The sequence below is a fragment of the Danaus plexippus genome, assembly GCF_018135715.1.
Source record: "Danaus plexippus chromosome 13 unlocalized genomic scaffold, MEX_DaPlex mxdp_15, whole genome shotgun sequence".
Taxonomy (NCBI): Eukaryota; Metazoa; Arthropoda; class Insecta; order Lepidoptera; family Nymphalidae; genus Danaus; species Danaus plexippus.
Window position 1 is genome coordinate 5,102,438 of NW_026869849.1, and position 9,911 is coordinate 5,112,348.

The window sequence follows — 9,911 nt, forward strand, 5'->3', positions numbered from 1 at the left end:
GCAAAGCAATTATCATAGAAGTTAAAATGATTTTCATTTTATTATATTTTCGGTAGGCGGTAGTGGCTTATTATATAATTTACAGCTAGAAAACACATAACACATAACAACTGAAATATTTAAAAACCATCAAATGTAAATTGTAGATCCAATAAAACATGGAATCCCATACATAATTGAGTAATATGCCTCAACCATAAGACTATTAAATTTAAAGTAGTTATATTTTAACTAACTGTATTAGACTACGTACTAATTACGATGCAGTATGAGTGTTGAGATGTGCGGTTGTGGTCGCCGGGCAGTCTGCGATCGTTTTACAGCGAACACGTGGCCTGTTTGATGTATTGCCATGTCCCTGTCAGGTTCTCAATAGACCTAGCGATTGAACGCGACTTCACATGCAAATCGTTTTTCATCTCCGATTTTACGATCGGCCATTATGATATACTTATTGTAAGCTTTTAGTTTAATAAAATATTAGGGTTAGAAGTATCCAAGTTAAACATAAATAGTCAAAGATTAATACTTTCATAATTTTAGGATTTGTAGTGTCTTTTTAATATCTTTGAGCATTTTTAGCATCTTTTCTTCATCTTTTAACATTTTTTAAGAAATTAAATCATTAGAGTGGCATATAATTTAGAAAGATGAAGTTTTTTTAATCTGTTTAGTTTAATCGATAAAAGATTTAAACATAATGTTTCTTTATAGCAGATTTTTATTTTCTACCTTCTACTTTTAAATTGAGATAAATTTTTACGTAATAAAGATTAGCGGATGTATTACATTAAAACAATCATGTTGGTAACTATCGGCCTTGATAATACATCAATTCAATAGGGCACTGAACTGCATCGGTGCGCTAATAAACTTAGGTTTATTTTAATCTAAAGACATCGTCTTTTAAACCGGAGTTAACGTGCAAAAATCTGCAAATTTGCCAAAATATTTTTGTATTCAGACATGTTGAAACATGTTTTAGTTGTGAAATACAATTGAAGTCTAGTGCATCGAACTGTACGAGACGGAACATCCGCCAAGTAATTCTGGGTCACCTGAGCGACGTTTGTCATTCAGCTATGATAATGTCATCAGGTGTTTGGGTAGCTGCTGTTCTAAATTTAAAAATAATCTATATGTCTGGCTACGTTTCCTACACTCTTATGTTTACTGAGTGTCTTGTCAAGAGATTTAAGCTAAATAAACATCAAGTCCAAAATTATTTGTAAACTTATGATACTTAGTTTAAATACATTTTTATATTGATCCATTTTTAAAACTTTTTTAAGTGGATACGAGAGTAATTTTTGGATATTTTTCATTCAAAGCCTACTTATTGGGGTCATAAATGCATATGACGCTGAAATTACGAAATGACTAATACTTAAACAATTATTTATGTGTATTGCATCACTTAAGTTTATATTCCCTTGAAACAGTCAGAATTTTTCAAAATTAGAAATCCACATCCAAACAATATTGTAGTACGTTTTTTTGTTATTAGTATCTTTAACAGAAGTTGGTGAAGTCGCATTAAAAGGTCCTCTATTCCTCGATTTTTCATAAATGTATGTGTCAAGTTACGCGAACGTGGTAAGACTATCTATAGAAACTATATGAGTTTAGTCTCACGAAACAAATTCATATCAAGGACACTGTTATAAAAGAAAAGTTTAATAGCTACTTTATAGCTTATTAGTTAGTTAGTTAGCAGTCAAAATTTATTTAATTTACTCACATTTGTGAATTCAAAAAAATAATAATTAAATTTGTCTGTAACTAAAATGAATATAAACTTTTGTATGATTTCCTGTAACTATAGCTTTTAAACAAAAAAAAAAGGAATAAACTAACTTAGCACCTGCGGACAATAAAAAATAATGTGTGCGTGTTATTTCTTAGGTTTCTTTAAGTGTATAGTATATAGCGATATACTTGTGCCTTCGTGTGAAAAGGTGTAAATAGCTTTTATTGTTTTTTTGAATTTTATGACATTTCGACTGAAACCGCGACTAAAAAGCTCGTAAATAACAAACATTTGACATGTGAATGACTCGAAATGGCTTTTGCGAATATTGAACATAATACTTCTTTAATATTTTGTAACAACATATCACCATTTTAGTTATTTCCACTTTTTACTCGAAGTAAAAATATCTTTTTAACTGTTTTGTACTAACCGACTTTAAACAAATGTAGGTATTGGAAGTTGGAAGAATGTTCAATGATCGTTTTCGTATCCGCAAAGGTTTGTTTATGTTTAAGAAAGTTTTATTTGAATAAATATAAATTAATTAAACAATTTAATTTATAAAAGCGAAAATATTAAACTGTATTAACCACAAAAGTTTAGCAAACAATCAAGCAAGGAATGTCATCAATAACTTGTGAGAAAGAATTTGTCTAAAAACTGGCTCTTAAACTACCTTAATAATGTTGTTATTAAAAAACTTAGTAAAGATAAGTTATATAAATTTGTAAGCCCTTCATGCAAACAGTAAATATAGATTTTTGGTATTTGGGTGTCAAAATCAAAGATATTGTTTGATAGAATACGACTCCGCAGACGGAACTAATTATATATATAAAAAATCTACATTTTCATTTATAAGTCTTCATCATAAGACGTCTAAAAATATAAATGATGTTGTTTGCTTTTACGATTCAACGTCGCATCATCAGGGCGAGACACCGCTAAGTTGTAATCCGCAGACGGATTCACAGACGTGTAAATAAAATACTATAATTACTTTGTTATTGATGGGGCAGACGGTCACTCGCGGAGGCCCCTCGTTACATGGGCTTTTTGTGGATATCGTAAACTGGGGAATTTTTGGTGAAAGACTGCTGCGTAGGTTAGAAATCTGGCAGCCGTCCAGTTTACATTAATATGACTTTGGTCAACACAAATTGTAAGGATTGATTTTATGAAAAGTTAATGTGTTGGGTTACAGCGACCTTCATATATATTGAAAGCGGTTTTGCTTTATTTAGTGGCTATAGATTATGGAATCTACTTAAAACAATTAATGAATATTGAAAAATATGTAAAACTAAAACAGTTTTGAGTGAAATTCATCAACAGTCAACATTTATGTCGGAAGTAGTTTTTCTTTACTTAAGAACTATAGATTATGGAGTCTAGTTAATCGTCTTAACTAATTATTATTTTAAAAAATAAAATGAAATTTTAAATCAATCGACAGAACAATTTCAAGACGTGTGTTTGAATTATATTATCTTAAATAAATTAAAAATGTCTTAGGAATAAAATCTGGTCATTTGTGAATATAAAAAAAATCGCTAAAAGTAAATTTGTTGCTTCTAATTTTCATTGATATTAAAAGGGTGTTACCAGTTAATGATAAGAAAAAAAAAAAACTAACCATGGCCTATGGCAATGTTTTGATTGCTTCATTAAAGCGTCTCTTTTAATAATAGTATTTGGTTAATGTCGCCCAGATTTATACGTTCCAGTGCACCCGATTACATTTGCTACGTGACTGCATTCGCTATTCTTGGAATAACTCCTGTATATTTTCTACTATGGGCAGCCAAGGTCTCCGGTTGAGCTTTGAAACGTAACAATGGCACATCATTACTTGGCAAAAGGTTAGAAGAATAAGAAAACTGAATGGAAGTCTCTGCGTATTTTGCTATTTAAGAAGTCTTGCTTTTGGAATTGTGTCAAAATTCTACTTTCAAATATTAAAGCAACGGAAAAGTTTCATTTCTTCGGTCTTTAATTCTATGAATGAATTCATTATTATTTTTTTGTTGTACAAAGTAAGCAGTATTAAATACGTTTCAGTATTGCATTGCTCATAAATTTATAAATAATAATAAAGGTTCTAAATATTAAAATTAATATAAATGTTCTAACGTTCGTTTTGTTCTTAGGTATTGTTCTCAATAAAAAGTCTAAATATTTAAAATACACAAGCTGTTTAAGTTAAAATTATATCATCTATGTATTTTTATCACAACACATCCCTATTATATGCTATTAGTACTCGCAGATAGTATAACAATATTTCTTTATGAGTTGGCTTCTTCTTAACATTAAAATTAGCCATTCACAATTATTAATACATTGTCAGCTAATGTATGTTGTAATGTAATTGTTTATTCGATAAACGGAAAACAAATAGATTGATTTACTAGGAATGGAAGCAAAATATACGGATAATACGATAAAAATTGTATTATTCAATTCATTTTTTTTATCCATTTATCAGAACTGATATGAAAAGTTTTGTTTGTGAATGAAGCTCCTGTTTTTTTTCCTCACAGCTAAAGTGACACGTAGAAATTTTTATGGTACACCTTATTTAATTTTTATGATAAATATTTATCCGTTTGGTTAAATTAACCATGAACATAAATAATGTGTAGGCAGATAAAACACTTAAGTGACGATGATCGATTTCTAGTGTGATAGATGTTTTTAATTTTTTTTTTATGGCAACAATTAACTTGTTTTGTACTGGTATAAAATAAAAAAAAAAGATCATTGATCATAAAAGAGATGATATATATTCGTATTTTTTTTTCTATTTAACTTTTGTACACTGGATTTGCTGGATTTTTTGCTATGAATTTTGTATTTCTCCGTAAGAGAACATCTTGCTCTACTGTAAAGTAAAAGTATCTAGCACGTTGATATAATTTGATCAGTGTGTCGAGCTAAAATACAAATTCCTACGACCGACCTATTACTAGAACAAAATCACCAGCGGACATATAAAAGCACTGCACATTTTACACAAATTTTTCCTCGTGTCCAAAACATCTTCGTTATCGTAAATTATGTCGAAATGTTGTGAATCATCACTTGATAAGAGCTATGGCGTGGTTGAAATGTGCGTCTAAAATTTTCCTACGTATCATTAGACTCCAGTTATAAACCCTGGAACACATTGGTTTCAATGATAATTAATTGTATTCGATATTTCAATGAATTTAATTTTTTCTATTTTAGATGCGGTTTGGGAGTGTCTATATTATTCCTGAACTTATGTTAATAGAACAATTGTATGGAGGATTTTGTGAGGAATAAAAAAAATATATGTTATTCCTAAAATATATTCATAATATTTCGGAAAAATGTTTTACGTTGGTTGTTTGTTTTTTGTTTGTTGTTGTTTGTTGTTGTTGTTTGTTTGTTGTTTGTTGGTTGGGTTGATAGAACTTTTGGATCTTTTATATTTGAACTTTCATAAAGTTGCATTAGTTTTGGTCCACTTATTTAAATAGGACAGATGAAATTAAAATCCTATTTACAGAAAGTAATTTAAATTCTACGAGAGACATAAGAGGCCTTATCAAGATGGTTTTTAATTTAGATGTGCTTTTTAAAATTTGATTATATTTTTAAATTATTTTTGTGTCTGCTAACGGAATATTGATGTACATAAGTTTTCCTATTCAAATAGAGATTCTGTATATTGCATTTAGATTAAAAGTTTTCATATTCAACCAACGAATTTGTTTTTTGAAAGTACCTACATGAAACGTAATTGTGTCCAAAGTAGCTTTATCTACAAATACCTACGTAATAATTCATTGCGTAGCCCAGTTATCTAGTTTTAAAGTTAATAATATCAATAAATATTATCTTAATATGATCCTTCACTAGTTTTTATAATTATTGGCGTATGAAACTTTGATGGAATGCATTTTAAAAAGACTTTCTTGTGAACGTAGAACGTGCATATGTGTCATCAAATCTATTCAATAGATGATGCAATACCGGTGTAACAAGCGTCAGGGCGGCCGCCCTGTGTCCCAGTCAACATTATAAACTTATGCATTATAATAAAACACTAATAAAGATGTAACATTAAGCAAATTTAATTTTTGAACCAAAAAAAAAAATCGAAAACATTGTGTAGTTATTCAGAGGCACGTCATTAACAATTAAAATGCATTACACAAGGAGTTATTTGAATGTTTATTGCAATCCTAGATGTTATTGTCACAAGCAAAACAACAATATATAAAATAAAAAAAAAACAAAGTCCGCTATTACGACGCCATATTTAATTTCATACAAGACACATTAAGGCGGCAATTTTACTGTGTGTTATTGAGGCGATTGATAAAGTAAACGTAAGATCATCGATCTCGTAGTAAAATAACAAACAACCTGCTGGTTATTGATCGACCGCGTGCGTATCATCGGTTATCTCGTGTATTCATATTGGTTCATTCATATTCGCAATTCGCAAAACATTATGAACATAACTTTAATATGTTCATATTACTGAAAATATTTATGTGATACGTTGTTTTTAAGGGCCTCAGCATGAGCGTAGGTTCTCTTAGGGAAATGTTGAACGACGTCGTTGGGTGAAGCGGTGGGGTTCGCATTGCCTACTTATAACCGTTCGCCCGCCCGCAGCCGCCACTCTGTCACGCTCACTCACGCGCGTAAGTTCTTTTTCGCAACTTTGAAAACGTATATATTCTTTAAATACCCACATTTTGGTGATAATGAAGTTGGGACTGATTACCTTTCTGTTTCTCTGCTCGATGGCGGCCTCCATGGCGCCCAGAAATAGGGTGAGTATACTATCACTTTATATACAATTGGATAACAGCGAATTTTTATAAATAAACAATCTTGTTTGTATCTACGTAATTATTAAAAGTTACGCAGTTTAAAGATTATTTTTTTTACTTTCAATCATGTTCTCCTTCTTGTTTTTTTTTTTTTTTAAATGAAGGTGTTTATAATCTGTTTAAATTTGATTACCATTCAATAAAACAAGAGTAAAATTCAGAAAACACTTAAAATTGAGTCTGTTAATTTCTTATTAAGTCGTTTCTTTTATTTATAATAACGTATTTAGAGAAATGATCACTCTTATAAGATTTTTTATCATAACAAAATCTATTGCATCAATCTAGTGTACTGCGTCGGTCGATAGTACGACATCACTGACCTACACTACTGAAGAAACAGATTTATTTCTACAACACTTGACGTATGAAAATAGCCATTTATGTCTCTAGCAGTAGTTCATATATTCAAAAGTATTTATTGCTTTAAATAATATTTACTATTTAAACTTTAAAACATTAAAAATAAGATTTCCTTTTAATTTCTATCCGACGGATAATTTGAGAGGTCATAATAAAAAAAATTATCAAGGGGCACGACGAAAAAACACCCCTTAAATTTAGAACACCAATCATTTTATTAGATGTTTGTAAATAAATCTGTAAACTACAATTGAAAACAGCTATTAAACATATATTTACATATTATATGATATGATAATGTCATAAAATTTTATAGTCGACGTGAATTAAACAACAACAAAAACATGTTTTTTGAAAGCCCTCTTTGACATTAAAATTGATATTTCGATATGAATAAAGATACAACAATTACATTGTACGATGACTCGAGTAACAATTCAATTATACGGCATTCACAACGGAAGTCTAAAAAAGTGATCATCTCGGAGAAATTGATTGATGACGGGATGCGTTGAGTGTGCCGTGACTTACCTCACGTACATGCTTGTACCCCTTACAGTACCAAAATATATATGACACGTACACAAAGACAGTTATACAGACATAAAACTCACGCGAACACAGAAACACGCAAACATATATTAATATTATATAAAATCTTTTAATATATTTTTTTATTTGTGTCATAATATATCACGCGGATAAACACGCGAATTTAGTTAAGATGGCGATTGGTCATCGACCCGCGGCGTAGTGTCGTTAGCGTAGTACAACTTCCTGTTTACATGTTATTCGATTACAATAGCTATTTACACGTGATTACTATAATTTTTTACAATTCATTCTTTTATTCGGAGCATTCCTACGGCTGAGGCGGAGATTGCTCGCATGACTCGCATCCAACGGAAATTGTATCATACAAAATATGTTTACAAACGATTAATACTAATACATCTGCGAGATCTGTTAAAATATTTAAATCATTTGGTTATATAATACTAATATATTTTAAACCAAAATACTTTAATAATAATTATTATTATTTTATTCGTATATCCAAAAAGGTTTTGATGGGAAATGAGTAATAATCAAAATGTTTAATCTAGCGTAGGAAATACGCAAGACTACACCCACTGGAGAAGACAATGTAGTGTAATGAAGCTGGGAACTAAAATGTCTATGAAATAATAGGAGTCATTCATAAAACACATCAGTATAGTCAACGCTTATCAACTAAATGAGCTTACTGATGCGCGGCGGATACGCTCAAGGGCGCGTCGTACGATGTCATGACATCATACACATTTAGATTTTAGGATTGCAAGGACTAAAAGAATGTACAATTCACCATGGCCTCTCACACATACCTAAATCGCACAGATAAAACAGCTTTAATGGTTAACATACATGTAATTACACGAAATATTTGATAGCTATAATATTCGATATAAATAATGTTCTAAAAATAAATGATGATGAAAATTATGAGAAATATATAAAAAACCGTATAACTGGAGTAATTCTCACGATATGAATTACAATTGACGCATTAATTTGAACTTTGATAAAACATAGTTGATTCTTTGTAACTGCCCTTTGAGACGCTCTTATCGTCTACATTGTAATACAAATATACCTACAACGACTACTAATGAAAAACTATATCGACTTCACAGTTGAGACTACATTATTGTAATGACTGTTTTATGGACTCTTAGAATTCGCATATTAATTTTGTCGCATTTAATACTATTTTTATGCTAAGACTTCATTCAATACCACTTAATGTTTTCTCATTTCTTTCTTCTGGACAAGCTAAGATCTTAGACCACGCTGCCTAGCAATACCACTTAAAACTATGTAGTAATTTACAATATGTCATTTAAGTCATATTTCCCGAAGAAAAAAAATATTTGCACCACGAAGGTTGTATTGTAAATGTATTTTTTTGATTCCAGCGCGAACAGACCTCTCAGGAACCACAACGGTATTGTGCGCCGCAGACTCCTTGCGCTTGGGCCATATACAAGAAGCCGTACAAAAACTTGATAGAGATGAATGTCAATAATACATAGTTAGTTTACATTTTATACAGATAAAAAAATTTCATGGCTGTTATTATCTAGTAATCCAATTGAGCCTCTTGATTTATTTAATTCTACGTGTTTATTTTCATCCTTTATATGTTTGTTAATTTTCTAGCTGTGTCTGTGAGCCGGGTCAGACTTGTATGCAGGCGGAGGAGAACGAGGCCGCTAGTGCGTACGTCCACAAATGCATCGACACCAACAGCTAGCGAGAACTAAACACATCACAAACATACCGCCTCAGCTGACGTTGCTTTAACCAACCATTCATACAAAGCATAGACGTAGACATCTCCGACATATATCGGGCCAGTACCCTTACCACAAGTCTACATCGTCGAACTGAATAAACAGCGTTTGCGTTTCGTTTCAACTTCACGACACCAGCCTCGAAGATTCACTAGTGACTCGAAACTCTGTATTCAGTTCGACCACGCAGACCCGTGGTAGGGGTATAGTTTTATAGAATCAATAGCTGCAGTGACGGCTATTCAATGTGACATTAAGTATTACAGTAATATTAAAGGGATCTGTACAAGTTCCGCGTTGCCCGCCCGTAGACTGTGATAGTATTGTACATTCGTCTACGATTCGTATTCCGCCTTGCTCGAACATTCATAACTGTAAGTGTATGTGCAATATAGATTCACAATTGTACTTCTTTACTCGGCGGGACAACGTTTTATTGATTATTTAATAATGTAATGTTAACAATGTCGTATGGGAATTGTTATTTGATGGTGACAATTATTATTAGACAAGCGAACAATATATTTTGTGTGTCTTAAGTATTTCATCGGATATGCAATTATTAAGAGTACTTATTAGTTTTAT